Consider the following 20,112-nt stretch of genomic DNA (forward strand, 5'->3'; position numbering starts at 1 on the left):
AATTTCATAAATCCATAGAATTGGCATAGATTAATCAGTTAATGATTTAACTTAAAGGCGGATTTTCAATTAGTTTGTAAATTTTTCTTCATATAATCATTTGTTTTTAAATTCTATATCACTTTCCATGAAGAAAACCGAAGCATCATGTTCTTTGAGTACCGACGGTAAAATTTCCAACCAGGCATGAAAAATCAGTTATACTTGAAGAGTCCACATGGTTACATTTCATATTTTCTCAGACGTTTCATTTGTTCTTTATCTGTAAAATTATGAATATATAGCCTATTGTTAAATTTCTTTGTTTTAATCATTGATGTGAAGACTCTCAGCGAAATTTCTTCGCAAATGGAAACATTTTCGTACCGTGACTTGGTAATTTCATGTTTTATCCGTTTTTGGCATAAAAACACGCTATTGCAAATGATTTTGTAGGATTGTTTAGCGAGCGTGAAGGAGCCGAGGAGCTACGACTATGTGACCGTTTTCCTCATCACGCTTCTCAGGCAATGAAACACGACAATAAAATCTAAGAAAGTGATAACTTTGTGTTTCTGAAACGAGGGGGGACGCTTTGATATGAATTTCAATTCACTGTGACCTGTTTAATTCTTCAAGCAAGCAGCAGTATTTTGTCGGCTGCTTCAAGTGATCAAACATGAACAGGCCTAGCCAACGAGAATTGAATAAACTGTAAATGATCACAAATTGAAGAAGAGAAAATAATCTCCCGACAGGCTTCTTTAAAAGCTGAAAGCGAGATTCTTATCAGAAACAGGTTTTGTGCTTCATTTGGAATGTGCTTGGCAGTTGGTACCCAAAGGGTAGATTATTTCATGTCTGTATGTTTTGTCTTTGAAGCTAGTCACTGTGATTCGAGCGTGCGTTGTAATGACGTTTTGCTATTGCAGTGAGTGTTGGCGGTTTGTACCGTAACCTGTGAACGTTCAATCTGCAGCTTCCAAGGTGGTATTTTTTCTAGTGTAATTTCTTCGACAACGGAAATATTTTGATTCCTGTTACTTTAATTAGTTAATAATTCAACTTTAAAGGGATTTTTATAAGTTTGTACATTTTCCTTCATGTAATAGTGTATTTTTAAGTTCTTCATCAATTTCCTTGAAGAAAGCTTACAGCGGTTACCAATAACACGCGACCTGCGGCATTCAAAAGAGTCGGATAAAGTTGCGTTTTGGTGGACGTCAATCAAACAAAAGCCGTTGAAATTAGTTTGAATTCTGACAAGATTCCAAGGTAACCCGGCAAGACACTAAGAATTTTACCTCGCTAAGAGAAGGTAAACTTTATTTAAATTGATTCTCGAGCCAGGATCAAGCGCAAATAAAAGGTATTTTTGAATTAAAAATTTCAATTTTGACTGCACGTGATAATTTGCTCACTTGCTCGCATCGCTGATTATCAGGTGTAGAGATTTCAAATGTTTCATTAAAAAATACGGCTTCGTCTAAACGTTGCCTATTTTTTTAGATAATCTGGCTTGGAAATCAACTTTCGTGTTTACCATCCGTCAGCGGATAAAACTGTCAATTTCTTGGTTTTGTTGTCTTGAAATTGTCTCAGAATTCAAAATAATTTCAACGGCTTTTCTATGATTGACGTCCACCAAAACGCAACTTTATCGGAGTCTTTTGAAGGCGATAGGTCGCGTGTTATTGATAGCCGCTTTAAACCAAAACGACGTATTCTATGAATACCGACAGCAAATTTCTAACCAGACAACAAGGTTACATTTCAAATTTTCTAAGACGTTTCATTTGTTCTCAATCTGTACATATGAATATAGCCTATTATTTAAATATCTTGCTTTAAAACAAGGCTTTAAAAAGGGATAGATTTTATGTTCTGATTATGATTTCAGGAAATATCATAAACAAACCTTTGAAATATACAATTTTTCTAGGATTCATTCTTAAGTAAAGAGAAATACCCTTCAAAATATTTTAACGATGGAATACAAGGTTTCCCATAGAAAAATTATTATTGGAGAACGGATTTCCGTAGCGCGGGAATGTCCTTAGCTAATGCTACTCAAAGAGTAATTTATTTCATGTCTGTATCTTAATGTCCTTCGTTTGTGCATTGTAATTATGTGTTGGTATTAAAGTGATTGTTGATGCTTTGTAAAGAAAAATACCCTTTAAAATACTGAAAAGGTGGAATACAGGGTACCCATAGCAAAACTTGTATTGGAGACCGTATTTCCGTAGCGCGGGAATGTGCCTAGCTGTGTCCTCTGTGCTAGTAATATCCTTCGTGTCTGCATTGTGATGATGTGTTGGTATTAATGTGAGTGTTGATGTTTTGTACTGTAACCCCATAAAAGACGTTTTGTTTTAATCATTAGGGAGTTTAAGCAGATACGACAACGGCGGCAACAAGAACGTCATAAAACAATAACATTAAATGAACAAAACAATGCCCTGCACGTGCGTTATAAATTTTGGTACAAATGGGCATCCTTGGCAAAACAACTACGTGAAATGACTAAATTTAAGGTTTTGTGGAGATATGAGCAAACGACGGTGAATTTGTAATCCTCTGTCTCAACTTAATAATAATAATGACAATCTTTAATGAGGAAACTTTTTCACTAAAAAGTGGTTTACAAAAAGGACCTCGAAAATTAAAAATTAAAAATTTACAATGAATAAAAATGCTAAAAGATGCTACTAAAAACTAATGTATCTTATGTGTAATACAAAACTTAAATCAATGAATTAAAAATCTGACGCTTCAAAATATTTACATTATCAGAGGCTCGTATAGTTTTGTCCAGCGAGTTAAAATCACTTACAGCATGATAGCCAGTTCTTTGTTTACCCCAGTTTCTTTTATTTTAATGGATGGAATTTTGAGGTTTGCTTTATTTCTTGTGTTGTAACTATGCTGTTCTTGCTGATTGACTAATGTTAATTCGTTATGTGTGAGACCATTAAGACATTTATATACATGTACGCATCGGCGCTGGAAGCGCCTTTTTTCTAGTGTTAACTACTTCAGTGTAGTTAACGCATCAGACGCAGAGGAATACAGTGGTCGATCTAATATTATTTTAGCCGCCTTATTTTAAAGCACTTGCAAACTAGACATTAAAGTTACATTATGTCTGTCTCCCCAAACTAAATCACTTGAACGTCGTTCTTCTCAATTCTGTTCCAATAGTACAATAGATCGACCACATTGTACAAGTTGATCGAATTGGAATGATCGCGAAGTAGTGCAAGGAACGCGAAGTTATATTTTCAAGTGACGTTTTCGTTGGCGTTGCCTTCGTGGTGTCTTAAAGCCCCCATTTATGTGAGAATATGAGCAAACGACGGTCAATTTGTAATCCTCTGTCTCAACTTGAACGTCGTTCTTACCAATTCTGTTCCAATAGTACAATAGAACGACCACATTGTACAAGTTGATCGAATTGGAATGATCGTGAAGTAGTGCAAGTAACGCGAAGTTATATTTTCAAGTGACGTTTTCGTTGGCTTTGCCGTCGTGGTGTCTTAAAGCCCCCATTGATGTGAACACTCTCTCGTAAGTTTTCCAGATTGTAATTTTAAAATTTTCTCCGGAGTATGTTCTTCGTGAATGGATACATTTCGTTACCATGACTTGGTAATTTCATGCAATGTCGGTTTGAAATAAAAACACGCAAATGTTTTTATAGTATTGTTTAGCGAACATAAACGAATCGAGAAGGCAGTTTGAGTCTACGACTATGTGATATTTTTTGGGAGCATTGAAACACGCAAAGTAATTCTAGCGAATGTTTGGTGTACCTATATTTTAACAAGAAACCCCTCGTGTTTTCATAGATCCATAGAATTGGCATAGACATGTTAATCAGTTGATAGTTTAACTTGGAGGCGGATTTTTAATTAGTTTGGAAATTTTTCTTCATATAATCGTGTGTTTTTAAATTCTATATGAATTTCAATGAAGAAAGCTGAAACAACGCGTTCTTTGAGTACGAATGGAAAATTTCAACCAGGCGTAAAAAATTTGTTATATCTTGGAGAGCCCACATCGTTACATTTTATATTTTCTCAGACGTTTTATTTGTTCTTTTTCTGTACAATTTTGAATGTAACCTATTGTTCAAATTTCTTTGTTTTAATGATTGGTGTATAGACTCTCTCGTCAGCTTTACAGAGAGGTATTTTCCTGAAGAGAAATTTCTTCCCAAATAGAAACATTTCGTACCGTGACTTGGTAATTTCCTGTTCAATCAGTTTTTGGGAAAAAGACACCCAAATGATTTTGTAGGATTGTTTAGCGAGCCAGAAAGAGCCGAGAAGCTACGACTATGTGACATTTTCCTCAGCGTGCGTCTCTAGCACAATGATACATAACAATAAATTCTAGAAAAGTGTTTTTTTTTTAAACGAGGGAGACGCTTTCATATGAATTTTACTTTACTGTGACCTGTTTAACTCTTGAAGAAAGCAGCAGTATTTTTTTTGTCGGCTACTTCAAGTTATCAAACATGAACAGGCCAACCCATGAGAATTCAATAAACTGGAAATGATCACAAACTGATGAAAAGAAAATATCCAACCAAGTTCCAACCAAGCTTAATTCTTTAAAAGCTGAAAGCGCGATTCTTATCAGAAACAGTTTTGTGCTTCATTTGGAATGTGCTTGGCAGTTGGTACCCAAAGGGTAAATTATTTCATGTCTGTATGTTGTTTCTTTGAAGCTAGTAACTGTGATTCGAGCGTGCGTTGTAATGACGTTGTTTTGCTATTGCAGTGAGTGTTGGCGGTGTGTACCGTAACCTGTGAACGTTCAATCTTCAGCTTCCAAGGTGGTATTTTTTCTAGTGTAATTTCTTCGACAGCGGAAATATTTTGATTCCATTTTCATGAATTAGTTAATAATTCAACTTGAAAGGGATTTTTTATAAGTTTGTACATTTTCCTTCATATAATAGTGTATTTTTAAGTTCTTCATGAAATTCCTTGAAGAAAGCTTAAACCGAAACGACGTGTTCTTTGAATACCGACAGCAAATAACTAACCAGTCAACAAGGTTACATTTCAAATTTTCTCAGACGTTTCATTTGTTCTTTATTTGTACAAAGCCTATATTTTGAATATCTTGCTTTAAAAAAAGGCTTTAAAAAGGGATAAATGTTATGCTTTGATTATGATTTCAGGAAATATCATAAACAAACCTTTGAAATATACAATTCAGTTCTAGGGATTCATTCTTAAGGAAAGAGAAATACCCTTCAAAATACTTTAAAGATGGAATACAAGGTATCACATAGCAAAATTATTACCGTAGCGCGGGAATATCCTTAGCTGTTGGTACTCAAAGAGTAAATTCTTTCATGTCTGTATCTTGTTGTGTCCTCTGTGTTAGTAATATCCTTCGTTTGTACATTGTAATGATGTGTTGGTATTAATGTGAGCGTTGATGTTTTGCACTGTAACCCCATAAAAGACGTTTTGTTTTAATCATTAGGGAGTTTAAGCAGATACGACGAGAAGACGGCAACAAGAACGTCATAAAACAATAAGATTAAATGAACAAAACAATGCCCTGCACGTGTGTTATAAATTTTTGTACATTTCTTGGTCATACTCGGGAAACAACTACATGAAATGACTAAATTTAAGGTTTCGTGGAGAATGTGAGCAAGCGACGGTGAATTTGTAATCCTCTATCTCATTTTGAACGTCGTTCCTACCAATTCTGTTCCCAAAAGTACAATAGATCGGCCACATTGTACGAGTTGAACGAATTGGAATGATCGCGATGAATGTAGCGCAAGTAGCGCGAAAATATATTTTCAAGTGGCGTTTTCGTTGGCGTTGCCGTCGTGGTTGTCGTTCCCATTGATGAGAACACTCTCTCGGCAGCTTACCAGATTGAAATTTTAAAATTTTCTCTGGAGAAAGTTCTTCGCGGATGGATACATTTTGTTACCATGACTTGGTAATTTCATGTTTTGTCGGTTTGGCATAAAAACACGCAAATGATTTTATAGTATTGTTTAGCGAACATAAACGAACCGAGAAGGCATTTTGAGGCTACGACTATGTGATATATTTTTCTTTTGGGCATTGAAAAATGCAAATTATTTCTAACGAATGTTTGGTGTACCTATATTTTAACAATTTCATAAATCCATAGAATTGGCATAGATTAATCAGTTAATGATTTAACTCAAAGGCGGATTTTCAATTAGTTTGTAAATTTTTCTTCATATAATCATTTGTTTTTAAATTCTATATCACTTTCCATGAAGAAAGCCGAAGCATCATGTTCTTTGAGTACCGACGGAAAATTTCCAACCAGGCATGAAAAATCAGTTATACTTGAAGAGTCCACATGGTTACATTTCATATTTTCTCAGACGTTTCATTTGTTCTTTATCTGTAAAATTATGAATATATAGCCTATTGTTAAAATTTCTTTGTTTTAATCATTGATGTGAACACTCTCAGAGAAATTTCTTCGCAAATGGAAACATTTTCGTACCGTGACTTGGTAATTTCATGTTTAATCCGTTTTTGGCATAAAAACACGCTATTGCAAATGATTTTGTAGGATTGTTTAGCGAGCGTGAAGGAGCCGAGAAGCTACGACTATGTGACAGTTTTCCTCATCGCGCTTCTCAGGCAATGAAACACAACAATAAATTCTAGGAAAGTATTTGTGTTTCAAAGACGAGGGAGACGCTTTGGTATGAATTTCAATTCACTTTGACCTGTTTGATTCTTCAAGCAAGCATCAGTATTCTTGTCGGCTGCGTCAAGTGATCAAACATGAACAGGCCTAGCCCATGACAAAAAACTGGAAATGATCCCAAACTGATGAAGGGAAAATAATCTCCAACCAAGCTTCTTTAAAAGCTGAGAGCGAGATTCTTATCAGAAACAGGTTTTGTGCTTCATTTGGAATGTGCTTGGCAGTTGGTACCCAAAGGGTAAATTAGTTCATGTCTGTATGCTTTGTCTTTGAAGCTAATAACTGTAATTCGAGCGTGCTTTGTAATGATGTTTTGCTATTGCAGTTAGTGTTAGCGGTTTGTACCGTAACCTGTGAACGTTCAATCTGCAGCTTCCAAGGGTTTTTTTTTCTACTGAAATTTCTTCGTGAAGGGAAAAATTTGGTTACAGTGACTTGAATGAGTTAATAATTTAACTTGAAAGGGATTTTTTATTAGTTTGTACATTTTCTTTCATCTAATAGCGTATGTTAAAGTTTTACATCACTTTAAAATTCCTTGAAGAAACGAAACGACTTGCATTGTTCTTTGAATACCGACATCGAATATCTAACCAGGCAAAGAAACGTTTCGCTTTTATCTTTTTGAGTTAACATGGTTTCATTTCAAATTTTCTCAGACGTATTATTTGTTCTTTATCCGTACATATGAATATGGCCTATTATTTAAATATCTTTTACTTTAAATTTAAGCTTAAAAAAGGAAACATGTTATGTTCTGTTATGATTTCAGGAAATGTCATGATACCTTCGAAACATACAATTTGGTCTGGTTTCGTTCTTAAGAAAAGAGAAATACCCTTCAAAATACCTTAAAGATGGAATACAAGGTATCCCATAGCAAAATTCTTATTGGAAACCGGATTTTCGTATCGCGGACATGTCCTTAGCTGTTGGTACTCAAAGAGTAAATTCTTTCATGTCTGTATCTTGTGCCCTTGGTGCTGGTAATGTCCTTCGTTTGTGCATTGTAATGATGTGTTGGTATTAATGTGAGCGTTGATGTTTTGGACTGTAACCCCATAAAAGACGTTTTGTTTTAATCATTAGGGAGTTTAAGCAGATACGACGACGACGGCAACGAGAACGTCAGAAAACAAAACAATGCCCTGCACGTGTGTTATAAATTTTTGTACATTTCTTCGTCGTCCTCTGCAAACAATAACGTGAAATGACTAAATTTAAGGTTTTTGTGGAGAATGTGAGCAAACAACGGCAAATTTGTAATCCTCTGTCTCAACTTGAACGTCGTTCCTCCCAATTCTGTCCCAGAAGTACAATAGCTCGGCCACATTGTAGGAGTTGAACGAATTGGAATGATTGCGAAGTAGCGCAAGTAACGCGAAAATATATTTTCAAGTTGCATTTTCGTTGCCATCGTCGTTGTCTCTCTCGGCAGCTTTCCAGATTATAATCTTAAAATTTTCTCGAGAGAAAGTTGGATACATTTTGTTACCATGACTTGGTAATTTCATGTTTTGTCGGTTTGACATAAAAACACGCAAATGATTTTATAGTATTGTTTAGCGAACATAAACGAATCGAGAAGGCTTTTTGAGGCTACGACTATGTGGTATTTTTCTTTTGGACATTGAAACACGCAAATTAATTCTAACGAATGTTTGGTGTAGCTATATTTTAACAAGAAACTCCTCGCGTTTTCATAAATCCATAGAATTGGCATAAATTAATCAGTTAATGATTTAACTTAAAGGTGGATTTTAAATTAGTTTGGAAATTTTTCACCATATAATCGTGTGCTTTTAAATTCTATATAAATTTCCATGAAGAAAGCCGAAACATCGCGTTCTTTGAGTATACTTATACGTTGAAGAGCCCACATGGTTACATTTCATATTATGTCAGAGGTTTTATTTGTTTTTTATCTGTACAATTATGAATATAGCCTATTGTTAAAATTTCTTTGTTTTAATCATTAATGTGAACACTCTCTCGGCAGCTTTGCAGAGTGGTATTTTTCTCCAGAGCAATTTCTTCGCAAATGGAAACTCTCATGTTTAATCCGTTTTTGGCATAAAAACACGCAATTGCAAATGATTTTGTAGGATTGTTTAGCGAGCGTGAAGGAGCCGACAAGCTACGACTATGTGCTTTTTTCAGGCAATGAAACACGACAATAAATTCTAGTAAAGCACTTGTGTTTCTGAAATGAGGGAGACGCTTTGCAATCATAATTGTGTAGTACACCGATTAACATTTTGTTTGCAAACTGCAAACTGTCCTACTGCTCGACCGTTCTAACAAATGGATAGCGACCTTAATAGTAACTTATCATTGATATTTTACATTACAAATCTTGGACTGCTTGTGTTTCATGCTCAAAGACTGAGCCAGGGGCAGATAATAAGGAAAGGCAAAGGCTGTATTTTCTCGAATAAACACCTTGCTCGAATAAGATCCTGTTAGCTTACCAGAGCTTAAAGTTGTATATGCGCAATTTCTGAAGCAGAGATATGATTTTATTGATATTGAAAGCTAAATTTTAAAATCTTTATTTATAACCACCCTTTCCCTAAAAATTACCACCAGCCAATGAAACATGAATATGAATAAAATATGGGCTTGGTAAGTTATCAGATTCCAGGTCTATCAGAGGTATTGGTGTTTATGTGAGGTCATTTGTTCCTTTGAATTCCTCTGTATCTGACTTTGGCTCGAAAGTAGTTTGTTCTCTTTTTAACTGTTTGCCCAGGATCCCAGCTTTTTTTGTTGGGCAAATCGTTCTATTTGAGACCTCTAGTGAATAGCTTCCCTGGCTTGAGAGGGGTTGGATTGTATTGTCAAAGTGTCTCCACTCGGTGATAAGTAATTATTTGGGCACTTTACAAATAGAGCAATCTTTGTTTGACCTTGAAGGTATTGCATGCAAACAAAACTAAGCACCTAATAAATTGAAAAATAGCAATTTGATTGGCTTGTGGAATGGAAACAGACGTGTGTTACTTTTGGTTGGTTTCGATCAGTTGCCCGAGAATATTTTCCAAACAAATCTGTGTTGGACTTTCTGTTTCCAGAAAATTGGTCATTCGAACAATTTTCTTTATTATGGTGTTCATTGGTGCGAAAGTGAACATGGCTTTGCTTTGATCTTATTACAATTGACAGATTAAACAAAAGGAACACTTAGAAACCATACCTCAAGGTCAAACGAAAAATCCTCTTATAATAACCATGAGTGGATAAATTGTTTACATTTCTGGTAAACGCAATGGCTTTATTATCTTTTGTTGCTGATTATCACAACAATATTTCTTCCCTTTCATGCAGCGCTCATGTAATTATCAGCATTCAATGCCTTTCTCTGTACTGTTGGCTGGTTTTTCATTCTCTAATGAAATCCTTGTTTGTTTTTTTACCAGTCAAAACAGTGGGTGCCAAACTGCAGTTTCCTTTAGCTCCAAGAGGTGATGGAGAATATAAACAAGGCACCTACAAAGTTCTGAACAAGCTTAAAGCGTAAGTTTCCGTTGGCATCATTATTTATGCAATTCCTTATTGTTTTCGTAAAATGTTGAGAAAAGCTGCTCTTATGAAAATTCTTTGTATATTGTCAGGGTCAAGGGAACGGTTCTTGACAATTTCTGGACACACTTCTCCACTTCGTTTTTCTGTTTTATTTTATTATTTTTTTATATATCGCATTGACTTTTCCCAAAGTCAGACCTTCAGCACAAGATAGTAGGCCTACACCTTTCCTAAAGCTCTATTTTCACTGGAGACTAGGCGCATTGTACTGTTGTTTGTTCTGTTTGTTCTTTCCACCAATAATTTGAGACGTTGCAAACGGTGCAGGTCGTCAGACGAGGGAGTTACATGTAGTAAGGGGACTGTATGAAACTTAGATGAGATTCGAGGCCTAAGAATGTTGTTCGTCCTTGCTTAGTGGTTAAATTTTCGTTTATCAGCCAAACTTGTTCGAACTATGACTGCTGTTTCTAGTTTGGTTAGAGTACACTCAATTGAAAACCACGCTAAAGTGTTTTGTTACTTTTACCATCCAGCGCATCCATTATCATTGGGTGTGACTATAGACAACTTTCCCTGACCTTTTAACAGAGCAGTATAGAATGACCCCCAAACCACAATCAATAATTCATCATTCGCAAGGGAACAAGAAGAACAGACTAAAAAGCTCAATAGCATCAAAACAACAACAAGGACAAAACCATTTCTGTATTATCAAATAGCTTTTAGTAAGCATGCGCTTTGATAAGCTGGGAGCAGTTTCCTGTAATTTAATGAATTAACGAGAAAGTTTTCCTCCGTTTCTTTATGAATGAAAAGAAACTTATTACGTCCACATAAAAGTTAACAGTTTTTTTGTCATATTATAGCTTGAAAGAACAGCAGTCACTTGCAAATGAAAAGAACATTTGTTTCGACATCTCAGGGACATTTTACTGGTGTGAACCGACAAGCTTTGAAGATCAGTTGTTGGTATGTCATGGCGAATCAAAAGATATAATCCGTTATCCTACCAAAAATGATCAAAACTAGCTATCATCATCATCATCATCATCATCATCATCATCATCATCATCATCATCATCATCATCATTACCCTGACATGTTCACAGTCTTGATAATATTAACTTGTCTGTTCATTCTGCTACCTTTCTGTCAAGTCTCGGTGATCTCAGATAGACAGCACCTTAGCAGTATATGAAGTTTTTGCTGGCTCTTGGGAAAATCAACAAATATTGTGAATTGGTCGGCGGGATTATAAATTCCTCATCGCGTTTAAGGAAAAGTCAGGAAATTGAAATGATTTTTGCTTGTGGACAATTCAGTTTCATTTGGAAAATAACCATTAATCAACCAAGATTCTTCTGTTTTCCCCCAAAGATCCATCATGCATGTACTGTGGAAATTATCTTGTGGATCCTGATTTCTGAAATTAACCCTGAACTTGTTCCCACGCTCTCTCCTCTTTCTGGCCTCAGGAAGGGCGAAAGACTGAGGACGAATTGGTTGGGTATCTAGATTGCTACAAATACAAATACATGAAATACTAATACAAATACATGAAATACTAATCAACATTTAAAAAAAAAAAGAAAATGCTTACCTTACACCTTCTTCAATTCTTGAAAAAACGAAAAGCTTGTAAATTTGTAACAATCCTTTAATTTCTATCAGCTAGCGAATCCTTTTTGCGTCACTTAATTGTTTACTACTTATTTAACTTTTATTTTAGTCAATTTGTAAACACCAAATTTATTTGTATTTAGCCGCCTCGACTAGCTTCAGCTATTTGCGGGTAGGTATATAACCAGCTTGTAACTGAAGGTTTTAATAAAGTGTTGTTGTTACAATAACATTTTCTATCTCTTCTTTTTCGGTAGACACGTGAGGAAGCCATGAAGATAACATTCTCGCACCACATTCTTGTTTGCATTTTCAATGAAAAGGATTCACCTTTGCTGGGATTGAGACCATTGGTGAGTTGTACTCTACAGTATTAAAAAATTATAATGAAAAAATACAAAATACAAGACGATATCGTGTCCCGCCCAGAGAGGTTATCACCCTTGACAAAAGTGGCTAATATCGCGTTTTAGAAAAGTTATTATTGAACCTACTTCATCTCTCTGGGTAAGCATTTCACGCCGCAAAATTCTTCTTAAAAACTGCGAGTTTAAGCGCAAGTTGGAAGGTTTTTGATTCTTGACACTCCAGCATGTCATTACCGTATGTGGCCACCACATTAATGAGTATATGGACATGTCACAATTTTGTTCCTGCTTTCTCTCTGCCTACTTTCTTGTGCATGTCGTATTTTTCCACCGTGCGAAATTTATGAGAATTTGTGAAATTTATGTTCTGCTTCCTTTACGCTGTTCACAGAGACACACTGTTCACTAATTTTGCCAAAGGGGTAACATTTTTGTGGTTTTATGTCGTAGCATGGCTGTTTTGTTCGTCAGCTTCCCCCTTTTCATTCTCAGGACAAATGTTTATGCATGTGTTATAACGCTTTAGGTCACTGGGAGTGAGGTTTTCTCTGATAATCATTTCTTTACAGGTCATACCATTAAGAGCCAGCAATCTGCTACAAACAGAACTAAAGAAGATTGTGTTTCTTGGAAACAAGGATTACATGGAAAGAGAGGTATAATGAACCGTTTTATCCTTGCTTTCTTTTGAAACTCGTGAGTTTTGCTTAATAGGTTACTCGAATTTACGTGTTAGTGAACTAGGGCGAGGTCAGTAAAAAAAAAAAAAAAAAAAAAAAAAAAAACGGACGAGACCAATATTTTCCCCAGACGGACGGAACAAGCTGGTTCAATAAGGTTTTTCATATAGGCTTTCCCGCTTTTGGCTTTCTATTCCGCGTGAATCGTTTCATGTTCAAGAAGTGCGAGAAAAAGCAAGCAAGTGCAAGAAGGACTTTTCAAAGCTCACCTGACATGATGGTTTGAACAGCTCCTACCTCATAAGCTTCATTTGAAACATTTTTGCTTTGTTTTTGTCAAAATTGAAACACTCTGTTCCTTTCGAACGCACCTTGTGTTGCAAGTGGTCCATCTTAGCGGTCCGTATACGAAAATTCGGACCGCTCAGGGAGCCAATCAGAATGCTCCTTTTCAGTTCATTCCAGTTCAGCGATCTAATAAATGAATACCATTATTTCCTTTAGCCATTTCGTGTTAGGAAGTAGGGAGAATATGAACATTTTTTCCAAAAATGTACACTCTTCCCTGTGTACTGATATTTGCGCAAATGAACAGAATTTAAGCAAAGCGGTGAATGTTTACCGTTAGTCTTGTTTAGACACCACTGGGACGTTTACGTTTAGATGAAAGTGTATAATTTGATGGGGATTTGTCTCAAAGCTCATATGTTCAAGAATAGTTCACAAATTTGGTCAACTTGCTCAAATAACTTATGATCACTGTTGTCGTTTCGGTTCAAGATGAACAAAATGTAATGATATCAAAGATTTCAATTTTTGCGTTTTCTCAAGATTTATTTCTACATGATTAACAATACCAGGCAAAGCTGATGAATAAAATTTAATTCATCCATTTACATTAAAATGTATAATAGAAAAAGGTGTCTTTCTTCAGTCAGTTCTCCCAACAAGAATCGAACCTATCACCTTCCAATTACGAGTTGGGATGCTCCACCACTGAGCTATTGAAGACTCCGTTAAAAGAAAAGTCTAAATCAAAATTGAGAGACTAAAATCTTTTTGAGAAACCTTCATTGATTAATAATTAGGCTTGCCGGAATCAGAGTTCGCGCTAAGCCAGGATTAGCTTAATCGGCCTTTGAACAACTGGGCCCTTGTTCTTAATATGGAATACCACCAAGACGAACAATATTTCCGTCTGTTCAAAGGATTTCCATTGTGGAAAAGCAGCCAAAAGAATGCGCTCAATGTTTATTTAGTGCCTGTGTCTGAAACGTTCACATTGTTTTGTTTCAGTGGCATCAACTGTGTAACTTTGAAGACGTGTATGTGCTACCTGTAAGTTCGTTTTTTATGCGTTAAATTCTGTTGAGTTCATATTTCATGTCTTTGTTTTACTATAGAGTGCTGTGGCACGGATTTCGACATGCAACATATGCACTAATTGTACTGATTTTGAGATACCGTAAACTGCCGCCTATAAACCCGGCGCTTATAAAACTTCGTTAGGGGTTCTAGATGGGCTTATAAACAGAAAGGCTTATATGCGAGGGGGCTTATAACCGGAATTAAAAAAAAAACCGTTTCGAAACTAGCTATAGCAGTGTTAATCGAAATACGTTTCTCATTTACTGGTTTTTAAGTAAGCTTTAAAACGTCATAATGAATCGAATCCATTTCAATATTTCGAACAAAATTAAAAAGTGTTGTACAGTAATACTACAGTAGAACATTGAAATTAATGGTATTTTACTGTTATACCGTAGTTATATAAAGAGTAAATAATAAAAAGGGAGTAACAAACTTACTGTTCTGCAAGATATTTTTTTCCAATTTTCTATTTGAAGTAGTACAGAGTTCTGTGAAAGTGTTTTAATCAAGAGACTATGAGGTCTCTTGGTTTTAATATCACTCTAAATAAGGAGAGGTGGGGGGGGGGGGGTCTTATATCCGGGGGGATTGTAAGCGGCAGTTTACGGTCTATCAAGTGTAAAGTTGTTAGGTATTACGTTAATGATGCCTGTCACTACTCACTGATAAATCTTTTATTTGTCTTACATGTCACAGGGCTCTCCGTTCTGCCGAGCAGATCTCCGAGCTGTAAATGCCAATCTAGCGGACATGGTCGTTTTCCTTTCGCCTTCAACCGCCAGCAAAGCTGACGACCCGAAGCTTGCCGACAAGGAATCGATTTTGGCGTCATTAAACTTGAAAGCCATGTCGTTTGATGATGCAGTTGGAATGTTAAGTGAAAGTACACGCAATGCTTTTACTACCGGGCTTGACTTTAGTGAAGGACCAGTGGTTGAGAGAAGGGGATCGGCATATGGATGTAATATTCCTATCATCACGGAAGTGGGTGAGTTACACCATCCGGCACTACAACAATAGGCCACTTTTAAGCTATACTGTCACTGATGCACTGTTTACTTCATTAAGGCGTGTAATTCAAAAAGAAGAAAAAGAAGTAATTATAAAAACCAAAATTCCTGTTACCAACGGAAGCCCTAATTACAATGTTAAAAATTCAAGAAATTCTAAAAAGATCACACATCAAAATGATAGAAATATAAAACTATTAAAAATCTACAAAACTACAAATTTTGATTAAAAACCATGCCGCCATGATAGAAAAATACCTTTTTTGTTAACTCTAATTTAACTCTTGATAGTCTAATGTGGTTGCTCTGCCTAGTAGTCCTTTCGATGCAATCCTTATTGAGATTAAAATAATTAATAAAAAATTGTGGACAAATGTTCTTCAGTACCTTCTTAACTAAGGCTAGAACATGTTTCTCTCGTCTATCACATAAATTTAAAGAATATCAGTAATGGCCATAGTACAAGCCTGAGAAAAACGTTGGTCTAGCTTACGCCAAAAATATTCCTCGTAGCTGTAAACCCTTCGGCCGTTGTAAGAAACAGTCCCCATGATCTCCATCTCTCAAACTAAGCGCCACGGGGAAAAATAGGGGGCTACGAACAGTCTTAGTTATTTCTATTGCATTTGTGTTCAGCCTTTGACCAGAATGTGCAGTACTTGGATATTGACGACGTTGATGACGAAGACCAATAGCTTTACCTGACTCAGCCATTTGCTTGTGGAACCGCCTTCACAGTGTCCATGCTGGACTCGCTTATGAGTGCGGTGAGTTCGCATTGATAAGTGAAGGTTAAACAGCATTTGCAGCTATATTGAAATGTGTAGTGCTATTTATGGGATTTGATTGGCTTAGCGGCCATGGTATATGAGCCATTATACCATGCCCGAGATATAGAGACCCTTATATCGTCTTCGGGTTGTTCTTGCAAAGCGAAATCAGCAAGATCTAGCAATATCTCTTGATTGTTTTTAATAAAACAATTATTGCACTCATGCTTGTTGGATATGAGATGATTATAACCAACTCGGCGCTACGCGCCTCGTTGGCTATCAATCATCTCATATCCAACGCGCGCTCGTTAAATAATTGTAAATTATATCATTGATAAGTGAGATTTTCTGAGCTGATCTTCTTATTACTATTCCTTAAATACTGGTTTTCTCTATCCAGCCATTACAGTTATACCTGATTTTATATTCCTGGCATTTTTCTTCTGTTCCCTGGAAAACTTTTAAAATCCCATTTTAGCTTAACTGCTAGAAGAATGGTTGTTAAATTTTGGATGGATTTCTGTTTTTCCATCATAGACATACTTCAACCCAGTCATTTTAACCTTGGTTCGGAATCTGGTAACCGGTGGGGTCAACCAGTTTTTGGAAGAACACATTGCCGAAGGTGATGGACTGAAGGGAGGACTGGATGCTGAACAAACCGCAGACACCAGGAGTCGATGCAAAATTGTGCAAATATCGTTGTTTGATGGACCACTAGCACAGTATGGGGTAAGCTTTGAAAGGGAACCTCTACTCCGACAACAAATTGACGTCAAATTGTTGGAAATAGTGTCAAAATTCTAAATGTTAGTTTGAAAAGTAGAAATAACGTTCAAGTGTGCTAAAACTTCGATATCATTATCGTCTATTTTCCCTTTTAAATTGAGGACAGGAGACGACAGGCAATCACGCTTAATAACATTTGTGCAAGCTTCCTCCCTTCTCTTGGAAAGGGCAGTGATGCCAGATTGAATTAGAGCATCGTCATAGTGACAGTTCGGCAGAATGATGCGTAGGGCCCTTTTTTGTACAGATTCTATAACGTCGTCTAAGTACTTTGGCAGGGCTGCCCAAACAGGGCAGGCATATTCTAGTACAGATCGTACAATGCTACAGTACAATTGCACTAGCTGCATGATATTGAGGCCACTCTTCTTAAGCGCGCGCAGTGCGCACAAACGCTTGTTGGCCTTTTTGACTATATGCTCTATGTGTACGTTCCATGAAAGATCTTCAGAGATATAGATACCTAAGAGCTTATAGGTCAGAACCCTTTCAATGACAGAACCCCCAATGGTAAGGGGGCTAGGGGGGAATGGGCTATACTGCATAAAAGGATTCCCTACCGCACGTACACAAATTGAAATTTATACAATAACGAATTGAAAAATTGTCAAATACTTGTGAAACGCCGCATCAGACTAGCCACGAATATTTCACAAGTATTTGAAAATTTTTTAATTCTTTCTATTCTTTCTTTATTTTTATTTATTATTTTTGTTGTTGTTGTATTTTCCACTGGTGAACCACAATTTATTATTTGTGTCTACTTTGTTCCGCCTTTTTCATTGTTTTGACGCAAATTTCATTTCGTTTTCCAGGATGGAGGCAAGTTTGGCGATATGTTTTTGCACGCTTTGCGGACCTCATCCATGATTTGCCTGGGTCTGTATCGGTTCCGAGACAGTCACAAAATACAAGTTGGTATCCCGTCATCCAAGCGATACGTGATCTGCTCACCGCCGTATCACTTTGAGCTACAACAAACAGATTTGGTGTTCGTATTGGCGCATTCGGATCCACAGCTTGAGAAATTCAAATCGTAGTCACTTCTTTAAATACGCTTCGCATCACATAATTGTTCTGGGCGCAGTTGTTCAAAGCCCGATTAAGCAAACCCTGGGTAAACGTGAAGTTTGATTCGAGCTTAAATACTAATCAATAAGCAATTTTCCAGAATATTTCCCCCTTCAGTTTTGATTTAGACTTTCTTTACCTTCAGCTTAAAAGCAGCTCTTAAAAACATTTTTGACGAGCGAGATGAAAACTTCTGTTTACTTTTAATCGGGGATTAGCGTTAATCGGCTTTCGAACAACCGAACAACACTTTTCGAACAACACTTTTTACGGGACAAGGTACGTTTCAATCGAGTGTGTACAGTTTTACTTGTCACATCGCACATAATTTCTTAAAACTGCGAAGGACATTCATAATATAATTGTTTCGAAATTAAGCCAAGCCTTAATTGAACTTTTTATGGGGAGTTTTAGAGTTGAGATAATTAGTTAAATTTGATCATTACCGTCGTAGAGTTTGGACTTTTTGACACAGTTGAAGCTTCAATAACGTAAAAATTAAGATAGAAAAGAAAAGGAGAAAAGTTTTTGTCTGGCATGTTGGCGTTGGAATTGTTTTATTTGAGAACCTATCAATTAAACAGGATGGCAAACTGTCCTTGTGAAATCAGCGTGATTGCACCTTGCCTCCTGTTGTTATTTTCTTGCCTGTTTCTTGCAAAACAGGATGACGTCAAATGGATAAGTTGCCACGTAAGGACTTTTTACCATCCCTCTCCAAAGCTATTCTGTTGTGGAAGTTCACAATGAACATATGAACCCTACAATGCACCCTACGTTTTATACTATGCTTTTGAAGGCCGAACTGTTGATTGAGAGAAGCCTTAAACGGTTTTATTTATATTGTTATTTACTTTTGCAATATTTATTTGTATATTTGTTTTATAGCAAAGCATCCGAAAACGGAACACGTGTAAATTTCTAAAAAAAAAAAGATCAATTTCTGCGATAAAATGGCTCAGTCTTCGAAAAGTTGTGTGCGTAGATTATACTGGCGTCCTGGACGTTACAGGTTTTTTTGAAAAAAAAAATTCGGTTTAGTTATCTTGCTCCTTGTGGAAATGTTTCCAGGCATTGTAAACAATGTGCTGGCGGTAATAAAATATTTTCCTCAGGGTGTGGTTTACTTTAAAAACTGTAGTGAAAGTTTAAATTTCTTACCGCCCTGTTTTGAGTTACATTCAAGTTAATCCTTACATTTACCGATTAGAATCAGAAGGTTAGTACAATTTACATGTTACAGTTTGTCGGCTGAAATATTACCAGTAAACTCACCAAGAGATAAACTAACCATTAGCAATGCCATACCTCCTTACAGGCAGGGCTTCAGAATAAGCCTATTGTGTGCATTTGTTATATAAGAACAAGGAAGAGAAATAGGCATATCGATAGAATTACGAAATCATTTTTAAGAGTTTTACATTTTTATTTAATATAAATGCAACATAGACTGTATACTTTCACGAGTTTGTACTCTGCAATTGCGTTTTTAATAAATTATATTTGGTTTAGAAGTAATTATGGCTGTTGCTATGCTTTTTATGTTTTATGCTTGACTTCAGGTGCATTTTCGTACAAGAGACTTTTTAGATACAGACGACTCCCGCTAACTCGAACCAAAATCGATTTCCCCTGGATTTCCGTCATACATTTACTGTAATTTTACCCCCGGTGACGCGAATCCTCACCAACTCGAACCCCTCGTTATCTCGAAGCAATTTTCAGGTCATTTTCATATAATTTTGCCCTCGAAAACTCGAACCATGTTTGTCTTTGAAACCAGTAAAGTTTGCAGTACCTAGTCTTCTAGTTGCTCGTTTTCTTTCAATTTACTTTACGTTTTGATTTATAACTTAGAAATACAATTTTAGTTCCATTTTCACACGACTTCTCTGTAATTAAATTTGATTAAAATTGACACTTCGAGACACTGTATGAATAGAAATACTCGGTAAATACCGTTTTCCCCCTTATTTCTGGCCATGTGTGACATACACAGTCCACAAAGAAAGCATTTTAATCAAACTATAACAACTTTGAACACGAGTATGTTCTTACTTGTTTTCTGGGTTTTTGTTTTCGGCATTTTCTGTCACAGCATGTTACGTTTCAGGTACAGTAATTCTTACATCGTAAAATATCTATCTAATTTCAGGTACCGTGAATTGTAATAATGCAGCCACTTAAA

The 20,112-nt window shown here is 36.2% G+C and overlaps 1 protein-coding gene and 1 pseudogene across 2 annotated transcripts in view; both read left to right on the forward strand.

Moving 5' to 3' along the window:
• LOC146450308 (calcium-activated potassium channel slowpoke-like) overlaps nucleotides 1-19,442 on the forward strand; it is a 117,083-nt gene extending 97,641 nt beyond the window's left edge. The window contains exon 6 of the transcript XR_014860320.1: nucleotides 18,204-19,442. The gene's annotated coding sequence lies outside the window, so the exon portion shown is untranslated. The remainder of the gene's footprint in view (nucleotides 1-18,203) is intronic.
• LOC146450313 (calcium-activated potassium channel slowpoke-like) lies at nucleotides 9,204-19,442 on the forward strand (annotated as a pseudogene). The gene is made up of 9 exons (XR_014860318.1): nucleotides 9,204-10,230; nucleotides 11,109-11,211; nucleotides 12,120-12,215; nucleotides 12,800-12,886; nucleotides 14,207-14,248; nucleotides 14,978-15,269; nucleotides 15,928-16,058; nucleotides 16,602-16,796; nucleotides 17,669-19,442. The product of XR_014860318.1 is annotated as a calcium-activated potassium channel slowpoke-like (transcript).
• Nucleotides 19,443-20,112: the final 670 nt, after the last annotated feature.

The sequence above is a fragment of the Pavona decussata genome, unplaced genomic scaffold (genome assembly GCF_977016875.1).
Source record: "Pavona decussata unplaced genomic scaffold, jaPavDecu1.1 SCAFFOLD_468, whole genome shotgun sequence".
In the NCBI taxonomy this organism is placed as follows: domain Eukaryota; kingdom Metazoa; phylum Cnidaria; class Anthozoa; order Scleractinia; family Agariciidae; genus Pavona; species Pavona decussata.